The 10,929-nt window shown below is 39.9% G+C and overlaps 1 long non-coding RNA gene across 1 annotated transcript; it reads right to left on the bottom strand.

The window, feature by feature from the left end:
* Positions 1-8,089: 8,089 nt before the first annotated feature.
* LOC139648247 (uncharacterized) lies at positions 8,090-10,606 on the bottom strand. Its single transcript, XR_011695569.1, has 2 exons — positions 8,692-10,606; positions 8,090-8,658 (listed from the first exon to the last, which is right to left on the bottom strand). It is a non-coding gene; the product is annotated as an uncharacterized lncRNA (long non-coding RNA).
* Positions 10,607-10,929: the final 323 nt, after the last annotated feature.

The following is a 10,929-nucleotide window of genomic DNA, read 5'->3' as shown; positions in this document are numbered from 1 at the left end:
TTGGTAGCCATCTCACACCAGTGATATTGTTAGTTCTAGCGATTCTCCAAATTCGGACCAACGTAATTTCTTCCTGTCCCCCCCTCCCCCTCCCTGAAGAGGATCAACATGTTGGAAGTGATTTTTTCCAGCGTCCTTTCACTCCTTCCATCATCTGCCGTTGCCAGAAACTCTCTGCTCTGGAAGAACAGCGCCCTCTTCCTGTTTTGTGCCATAAAGCAATCCAGCAGATTTCCCTCCAAATCTGACCTGGTGGCTCACAATGTTAAAATGCAGCGTAGAGGCTGGCAATCTTATCTCTGTTAGTCTTGTTTGTTTCCGGTAATTATGGCAATGTCTCAAAATTAATGTGGTAATAATTCATCGATGTTGAAAATGATACGCGTAGCACCTTTAATGCCATTAAGTGTTTTTTCTTTTTTGTTTTTTTTTTGTTTGTTTCTGTCATCTGACGTTAAAAGGAAATGGATCAGCCAATCAGTGAGCCAATGTGCGTTTTTTTTTTTTTTTTTTTTTTTTTTGCCTCTTGCGTGTCCACGGATCTGCGACCGCCAACTAAAGGGATCGGCTCTGTGTTGGCCAGTATTAGGTTGTGCCAAATGCATCCACAGTGCATACAATTTGGCTGGTTGCCTCTAGCTGATCATTGGCAATACTGGAAAGGACTGGGACTGTGCTGCACCGACATGGCAGGCCACGCATGTGTTTTAGACGGTCTGCCTTTCTATTTCAAGAAGGGCCATTTTTGGAAGTTGTTCTGCATCTGTTTATTCATTATAGTGTACATACTTTTATTTATTTATTTATTTATCTATTTATTTATTTAAATTAATTTGTGTCTTATTTATTTCGTTTATTTATTGAAGAGACATTTTTTCGAAAAAGGCTTTTGTTTCGTGGAACCGGCCTATTTGACTGCTTGAAAGTTGGGCCTGGATAAGTTTGTGCATCGATCGCTGATTTTGGAATTGGTTGTGTGGACATTTCAGACCCCAGAGTGAAAAATCGACTCTCTACACATTTGACCTACACTCTTAACACACCAGTGAAACCATTAACACCATCTCAAAGTGTTAAGTTCCTCGTGTAATATAACATACACAGAGGCCACTGTGTGCGCAAGAGTAAATTTTCCTGTGGCTATTTTGTAAGTCCAGCATTAAGAACAGGGGGGGACAAACAGTGGTGACAATTTGTATTTACCGTCACTGTCATGAATGTGGCAACGAAATACATCGTAGGATAAGCTTGAGCATGTCAAATCTAAGAATAGGACGGATGGGTAGAGAGGCAGGGTCGAATGGGGCCAAGCCAACCTCTGAAGGAGAAGTTAGAAGCAAGTTCTCCACGTCCAAGCGATGTTTACACTGTCTACCAAGATGACAAAGGGCAAGATGTCTGACTTGACGATGCTAGGCGGGGATTCGAGCTCCTCTGTCTGCTAGTATTCTCTACAGGTCGACCGACGTGGGCTGCGATGAGCTATTCCGTCAAGTCAGTCATCGGACTAAAAACATGCTAATCAAACATGCATCAGATGAATGAGGAAAAAAAATCGAAATATTCATATGAGTTTACATATCACGAACTGGGACATGCACAGTGGTGCGTTTCTGAACGACAACGAAAAAAAACGTTCCCGAGGTTCATAATTCCTGTCAATTCTGTTCTGATCTTTGGTCTACATCTGTCAACGTTTCGTTAACACTCTTGTACAGCACAACTTTGAGTAAGCAGTAAAATAAATACTGACAGTTTACTGATCATGTTGAAATTGGCAGAATTTTGTGTGCTCTTTCAGTTTCATTCCTACTCCCTTTTTACACTGATGCCCCCTCCCCCCAACATGTAACCAGGCTCTTGTCTTACATGTACTGATCTTACTTAGATCGAAGACCCATCTTTGCACTGTTGACCAGTAACGTTTGTGCTTTGGTAGATGTTATTTACCATTTTATAAGAGCTTTCAATCATGCCAAACCCAGTTGAGTCAAATCTCTTCATGAGAAACCAAGAAGTTGCTCAAAATCCAGTGCCAGCCAATGGTTGCTTTTCTGATAACAGCGCTGTACAGACAGTGTGCCAATAGAAATGAACTTGAAAGAGTCATGGCCAGGTGTAAAGCTACGCTGGACACCGAGTAAGGTCTTACAGAAGAGAGGATGCATGTCAGTATTTTCAACGATATGGTTATGAAGAGGGATGGATGTGGTAATATATATAAAATCACAGTTTTGCAGGGTGCACATGCAGGCCTGAAGCGGCACAAATGACAAAATTAAACATTGTAATATACAGGGGGTGGACAAAACAAGAAACACCACATGAAAAAAGACTCAGTTTAGTTACTTCATACATACTACATATTAAGTTGAATGTCAGTTAGCAGTATGTGTCAGCTTTACAAGAGCTCTGACAATCACCACTTTTATATGTGAGTTTTCAAAGCAACATGAGGCAGTGAACAGAGTTGCACAGAGGATGAATGGTCGGTGACTGAATTGCAGGAGCATCGGTCACAAAAACTAGGAAAATCTCATTCTGCCAAACACAGACAACTGCATCATCAAAGAGGAACAGTGGTGTTAAGAGGAAGCTCACTGACAGAGACAGACAGACACTTAGAATAGTTACTAAACCACAAAACTACAGACTCAAAAATGACCAGAGAATTGAACCAACACCTCTGTGACTCAGTCTCACAATCACAAATGCATAACCTTCCAGCCTTTTACCTTTGGAGAAAGACAAAGGAAGCCTTCAACCCAACTAGTAACCATGGCGGTGGATCTGAAATGGTATAGCACCATCTACTGGGAGTCATTAGGTCTGACAGTTGCTCTGCATGGTCAGATAATGAATATGAGACCAGGACCAGGAGCACCCTAGGGTGCAAACATTGTTCCCTCATGATGTCCCCCATATTCCAAGATGATAATGCACACTGCTGGTTTCATGAACAGCGGGAAGAAGTCAAACTTCTTCCATGGCTTCCTCAATCAGCAGATCTAAACATCATTGAACCTTTATTAGAAGTAGATTTCCACCTCCTTCATCCCTCAAAGAACCTTCTTGAAGAAAGGTCCCAATATCCACTAAAGACGGTTCAAGAACTTTCTTGAAGAAAGGTCCAATATCCACTAAAGACGGTTCAAGAACTTTCTTGAAGAAAGGTCCAATATCCACTAAAGACGGTTCAAGAACTTTCTTGAAGAAAGGTCCAATATCCACTAAAGACGGTTCAAGAACTTTCTTGAAGAAAGGTCCAATATCCACTAAAGACAGTTAAAGAACTTCCTTGAAGAAAGGTCCAATATCCACTAAAGACAGTTCAGCTGTAGGTTGACAGCAGGACAAGGACTGAAACGTGGCCCTACTCCTTAGTACATACTTCATATATTGCTATGTGTTCTTGTTACTTTGTCTACCCCCTGTATGTACGAGTAAGAAATTTCTGGAACCATTGGTGGAAACTGTGCAATCCATAGAGAGTACAGCTTATCCACAGTCGCCCACAGACTCCTGTTTCTGGTCGAGTGTTTGCCGAAGATCAGATCCGCATCATAACATCAATATGTAAACTTTGACGTGTTAAGGTCATGACGTGGGTTACAAATGTGTTACAATGTACAAGAATGGGATATTGTCAACTGATTATAAACGTTCATGATGTGATACAGAACTTTTGGCCACGCAACGATTTAAGGGAACTGTGTGTATTTCCTTTTACATTTGTCCGTGAGATTTGGGGTGATCAAATTGTGATATAAATGGTGTGTATGGGAGTGTGTGTCTACTGTTCGTGCATGGCAGTGCAATATCAATTTGTCTCAACACATTTGCCACTGAGTTTTGGTCCAACTAAAGGAATGTGTAATACTGAATGATGATAAGCGCTGTATATATAAAGATCAGGCTCATCAGCAAACCCCTTCGACATTCTAGGGTTCACATCCATCAACCCTTCTTGTCTCGGAATTGGATATTTTCTGTACAGCCATATGTAAACTTGACATTTTGTCCGACATTAGGACTGAGCACTAACAACTTCTTAAAATGTCCTTCTCTCTCTATCTCTCTCTCTCTCTACCTTTCATACATCCTTTGCTTCAGGTTGTAATTGCTAGGAAAACATTTTCTCTTTTTTCCTTACACGCTACGGGGAGGTCGTCAGGAAAACAGTCAGCTCGTCTGATGAGGACATAAGTGTATAGAACTGACAATATTAATCATAAGGGGGTTGTGTGTAGCAAAGGTTTGACCAATTTTGTGACATGATCTCCACGTTTTCGATGCTAGAGTTGGAGCATTGTTACAAACGGAAGAAAACAAATGATCCAAATAAAGAAAAAAACCCGACAAAGGTGCAATTCACACAAATTTCCATTTCATTCTACAGTCCCTGGAGCTATTAATGGATCAAAAGTCAGGCATCCAACAATTTGATTGGGTTACTTAAGGAAAAGTCCCCCCTAAAACACTTCAACACTGTTAAAAAAAACAGCTATTGGTGATGTAACTTGCATTTCTGGTCCCATTTTGTTATTTGGTGTATTTTTACATGATGTCCCAATATTTCCAGCATGGCTACAAAAATTTCCAGCTATGTAAAACATCAACAGTAACAAATCGTACACGGAGAAATCCATCGGAGAAGAGGCAGAGATACAAATTTCTCCACTGACAGTATGGAAAGTGGGTGCACCAAAAAAAAAAAAAACATTAAAAAATTATAAAATAACTCCTGGAATGCACTGAACATCACAAATTGATATCTAACAGTGGAAGAGGATCCCAAGGGGGAGTTTTTCTTTAATCTGACATTTGCTTCATTGGATGCTAAACTTTGACAAAGAATTACGTGAACAAAGTCCTGTCACCTGTCACGTGTAAAGTGTCTGTATGAGGTTCTAAAGTAGAATTTGACCCAGTGAGATTTACACTGTATTCACATTTGTGGGGTTGAGCTTATTGTGCACCACTTTGATGAATACAACCCCTAGACTGCCCCTTGAATAACTGACTGACTGACTGACTGACCAACCGGATGGATGGATGGCCAGTGTGTAATGTTTGGGAATAACTTTAACATCTCTCTGCCACACACCAACTGTCAATGATGAATATATGTATATATATATATGTATATATACATATATATTGGTACCATTTAGGTATCTATTTATTCATTCTTTGTGACACTGAGGTTGTATGTTGTTTTTGTTTTTTTGAATGGGGGGGTATTCCTTTGGTTTCTATTATCCTGGGGCCATTCTTTTTGTAAATAAGAATCCATTGGTGATCATATGATTTTTTGACAGGAAAAAACGACTTGGTTCAATTCATGGCTGCAGTGCCTTGTTAGAAAAGCGTTGTTGTTTTTGAGATGGTTTGGTTCCAGTCTGCACTGTTTTAGTAAAAGTTGCACAAAACCAACTTTGCCTACTGTCCTGTCTCCTTCCTGGAATGAGCAAGACAAAAAAAAGTATTTCTGATACACACTGAGTGTACAAAATATAAGGAACACTTTCCTTACAGGCTACTAGACACAATATTGTCATGTTTCCAGGCTTTGCAGTCACAAAATATATAAATTACGTCTGGCTGCATCATGGAGGTCCATTGGAGAATTGGCTGTGCGCAAATTTCTACATATACAAGAACCAGGCTAGAAAAAGAGATATCGGAAAAAGTTTGTGTGACTGTAGATCCATTCAGTAACGTTCTCAGTAAACAAAAAACTCCAAAACACTCAGCTCAGTTAACCTGAACAGTTAGCTAGCTATCGGGAGTGTATCTATGTTCCCAGGGTCCTATGTTCCCAAGGCCCTATGTTCCCAAGGTCCTATGTTCCAAGGGTCCTATGTTCCCAGGGTCCTAAGTTCCCAATGTCCTAAGTTCCCAGGGTCCTATGTTCCCAGGGTCTTATGTTCCCCAGTTCAATATTCTGTTAACACACATTAACCCTCCTATTGTGTTCGGGTCAAATTTGACCCGTTTCAAGTTAAAATATTTCATAAATATTATCCAGTTTTTTTTTTTATTGGAACAAGGCTTCAAAACAGCTATATAAACACAACAACCAATGGTTATCATTTTATTTGATTTTGAAGGTCTCTAAAAAAAATTGTTACATCTGTGGTATTCCGGGTCAAATCTGAACCAGCAGAGAATATTAAAGTCTGGGTGGTTCTGCGGATAAAATTTTACTCAAACTTGACTCAAACTCTTGGGGGAACATCTTTTTCAGGTTCCCATTATGTGCTATATAGAGCTGGGGAACAGGGTTCTGGTAACATAGGACCTTGGGAACATAGGACCCTGGTAACATAGGACCTTGGGAACATAGGACCCTGGGAGAGCACATACAGTATGTAGAACTGGGGAACATAGGACCCTTTGTCATGTTCCCATTATGTGCCATATAAATCTGGGGAACATAGGATCTGCTCTTTGTGTGCACTCCTATCAAATGTCTTTTATTCTGCTTGCATTCCGTTAAGCCTCTTTCCCATTTATCCCCTCTACTCTCACTCGTTCACACACAAACACAATGTAAAAATGACCTATGTTATGCAAGTGTCTTATAGGCACTTGTCTCTCTGATTCTTAGCACATTGATTACCAACTCCAAAAACACTACGTCACTGGAAGTCTTTCAATATTAATGGATCACATGTGGAAATGTACAGGAATGATTGAAGAAATGTACTTGCTCATAGCCAGTTGTTAATTATTGAATGTGCACTAATGTAGAGAGGTATATTTCTAGTTCCCCCAAAACAAATTGTATGTAAAACCAAGATGAAATGGTTAAATCATAAAAAAAAACCCAAAAAAACAAAAACGAATTTGAAAACCCAAAGTCAGTTCTGTCAATCTATAGACAGGATTGTAACCCAAGTTTTGCAAGTACAATCCTTACTTTACAATTACGAATCACCATTTACGTCTATGAAGACAGACACGGATTGTGTTTTACAACCCTGGAAACACTCAAATACTCAAAAACCTCAACAGGAAGTAGTCATAACCGGAAAGGAAAATGCTGGGATTTTTCAATATAAAAGTCTCATTTTGGCTTCAGTTTTTCCAGTGATAGTGATTGAGTGGTCTCTCATTAAGAATAAGCAATATGGTTTAAGGCCTATAGCTGCATATGTGTATTATGTTTTCATCAAAAAGTTGTCAAAAAGGAAAAGGAGATATTGAGTAATGATTCATTCATCCATACTGGCTACAGACATAAGCCTATTTACATGGGTTTTACTCTCCAGATATATGAAAAATATTAAGAATTGGCTACACAGTGTAATTAGGACTATAGCCCACATGTTTATTTTTCATCCAAACTTATTCATATAAATGTGAAAAGATGATATCAATTTAATTAATTTATGATTTGATGTACAGTTAGGACCAATTAACAGACCACACACCAGATATATGAAAATATGATTATAGTCCTATATTGCAAGGTAAGATATATTTCATATTAAATTCATATATGTGTGCGACTATACAACCAGCCTATCTTAAGCCCAATCCTTCCTATCAAGAAAACCTATATAGCGAGTTAACTAAAAACAACAATAACAATAAAAATAAAAGAATAAGGCCTAATCGGTTAAACCAGAACTTTTAGTTTGAAAATGTCAAAGTGGAAATCATATTAAAATTACTTCCAGGACAGAATCAGGAAAACACTGTCTTAGTACGAATTGTTTTATGAGTGGGGATACAAAAAGCCAAAGATCTGAATGTAAAAAAGAATCTGTAAACATAAACAGAGATGCAAAATGAGAACTGAAAGCATAGTCATTTGTAGTCGTAACTTAAGGATCTCACTTGTAAAACGTGGGTTACAATCCTGTTTACATCCGTTTAGTTTTTTACGATTGAACCATTTCACTATGGGTTTACGCATGTTTTGTTTTGGGGGAAATGTAGCTCCATACCTAATGGTAACATGGTTTATCCTGCATTGATATTGACTTCTACGTGTCTTTTTGCATCATACATTTATAATTCTATCATCTATGTGCCAAGTGTTTCAGACTTAAAGCAATGAGTTCACACTAGACCGTGATAAAGTGACAATCATTTAATTGTAAATCAACAGTGTTAACATGTATATCATTAATACTATAAAAAAAAAAGCAAGGACAAGAATCATGTCGGAGCTGTTAGTACATGCTGAGTATAAAACACAGGAGGTGGGGGGTGGGGGTCAACACATTAATATGTAGGATAGAGAACAGAGCTGGAAAGATTTCCCTTTCTCCGTCCAGGTAAGAAGACGGTAACACTGAATGTGCAGCTGTGTGGTGTGATTTGTCTGTTACACTGAAATGTTATCTGGTGAAGAGCTTGGTGCCACTGTGGATGGTAGTTCAAATGGAAACATTGACATTTTGTATTTTAGTCTTATTTTTTCTCCCCAGGTAGGCTACTAGTCCCATTGTTGTGAACTACTATCACTCAACACAGTGTATGCTAGGAACCTACTATCACTCAACATAGTGTATGCTAAAGTGTTAGCATGGAACTACTATCACTCAACACAGTGTATGCTAGGAACCTACTATCACTCAACACAGTGTATGCTAGGAACCTACTATCACTCAACATAGTGTATGCTAAAGTGTTAGCATGGAACTACTATCACTCAACACAGTGTATGCTAGGAACCTACTATCACTCAACATAGTGTATGCTAAAGCGTTAGCATGGAGCATCAGAGCCAACGATCTACAGGGGACATATGGATGATTCTGGTGTCTGTACTCATTCTCATCACATAACAGGTAATTTTATAAACAGGATATTCTCCCACAAATTGCTTTTTATGAGAAATGCAGAGAACGTTAAGCCTAGAGCTTAGAGAAGTGGGCTTGAGAATGGAAGAGTCACCGGGTCGAATCCCTGGGCCGCTTGGGAAAATGTGGGTGGGGAAAGTTCCTGAACATCACAAGCTCAGTCCACTTTCCTTGGATAAATAAAGGTTAAACGATATTTTAGAGTAGCTGAATGACAAATATAGAGACTGTTTTACCTTGTGGCATGTGCTGGGTGAAGAGAGAGGACTAAATATGACTAAAATTCAAAATGTCAAGGTATCTGTTGGAAGTTGACACTCAGAGGTTAGATAGAGGCTTCTGTTCAACTTTACCTCAGTCAGTACTTCACCTGACCTCCAGATGGCAGTCTATGGCAGAAAACAAAACCAGAGGAAATGTGAGACCTTTACATACAATACAGTCCTATGAATGTACAGTAGACTGAGTGGACTGCACTTCATGGAGATGAAAGTTAACAGTGTTTCTCTGGCTTTGCATTTAAAAAAAAGACCTGATAAGGAAGATAACAATGCTAACAATGTGTGTGCTTGATGTGTTTTGTGGAGTCAGTAATGAAAAGAAATCCTAGAAGAGGTTGAAACTCAGCAGGGTAGAAAGGTACAAAAAAAAAAAAAAAAGCGGGTCCTCCGAATCCTACCATCTAGTCATTTAGTTCATACACCCCGACATACGGTCAGCAATACAAGGTCAATAACTCAGCTCATAATGTGTGCTGTCACGAGGTCACGATCTCTTGGAAAGATGGATTATGAAGATCTACATTAGAAAAGAAGATCCGATACATGAGCAAAAAGGCAGCCGTCTCTCGATACAAAGCGATCCAGCTTAAACCGAACCGGACCGCTCGCTAAAGGGGTTCGAGCACTTCGGATCCGAAGCTCGTCGGGTCCTTTTTACAGACATATAGAGTCAAAACAAACGGGGGCAAATCGGGTAAAGCGGCAGGTTTGCTTATTCTTTATGTGAGGGTTTAATGAAAAAGGGGGGGAGGGGGGAGGGGGGGTCAATTTGCCTGCTTTACTTTGCCGGAACTATTTTGGTTGCTTCTTGGTCACGTCGTCGGTTTCGGCGTCCAATAAAATTCGGGAACGGAACCTTTTCCCCCTCCGACGTACACCTCTGGGTTTCTCAGGTCTGTCTTAATAACTATCAACTCAGGCTTTGGGTTTCGCCAAAAGGCATTTCAGCATTTAGCATCGTATTCGCTCTCGTTATGCCCCGTCCCCAGCCCCCCTGCGTATGTCGCCATCCTTCCAGAAAATATATATGATGCTCATTCTCCAAAAATATATCCATATCTGATGCTTAAATGCATTTCTTATAATGTCTTGCGTTTAAAAAAAAAACTCAATAGAATTTCTCATTTGAAAATAATCCACTAAGTTGGTCCCAAAAAGAAAAAGAAAAAAATCTCTCCAACTTGTTTTTTTATCGGTGGGGGGGGAAACGGTGGGGTTTCTTTGCCCTCCCTCTCTCTCTCGCTCTCTCTCTCTCTCTCGCGCGTTCTGATTGGACGACAAAGGGAGCGTCGACTTTCCACTTGGCGGGAGGCTTTCCAACATGGCGGGAGGCTCGTGGACGGATCAGAGGTGGCTGTCCGTCTCGCTCTTGTCGCCGTTGCCGTTCTCCAGCGGCCGGATGGAAAGCTCCAGTCCGTTGAAGTTCACGTTGCTCTCGTTGAGCCGCCGTACGCGGTAGGTCTCGTAGTGGATGTTGTGGGTCACGTCTTTCAGGTCCTGCAGGTGAGACCTTCGCAAAGAAGACAAGACGGGGAAAGATGAGCGACTCGGTATTGCGATCACAAGGACAGGTTACGTCCATGAATGTTATTAATCCAATCGAACTGGTAACACTACAATAAGGGTCACTAACTTAAGGGTTAGTTAATGCTTAATAAGCATTAACTAACCCTTAATTAACAGTTAATTAATGTGTCTGGTAATCATTTACTAATGGTGTTCATGTTAACTAAGGTATTAATTTATACATTTTTTTTTTGTGACCAAGTTTTTTTTTAATTTTTCCGAATGTGAGGGATTGCAGGTACCTTGACACTGACATTAATGAA

Source organism: Centroberyx affinis, unplaced genomic scaffold, assembly GCF_046629955.1.
Source record: "Centroberyx affinis isolate AG114_WGS23_722 - 3 ecotype Tasmania unplaced genomic scaffold, CSIRO-AGI_Caff_v1 ptg001177l_1, whole genome shotgun sequence".
Classification (NCBI taxonomy): domain Eukaryota; kingdom Metazoa; phylum Chordata; class Actinopteri; order Beryciformes; family Berycidae; genus Centroberyx; species Centroberyx affinis.
The sequence above is the reverse complement of the archived record's forward strand: the minus strand, read 5'-3'. Positions and strand labels throughout refer to the sequence as shown.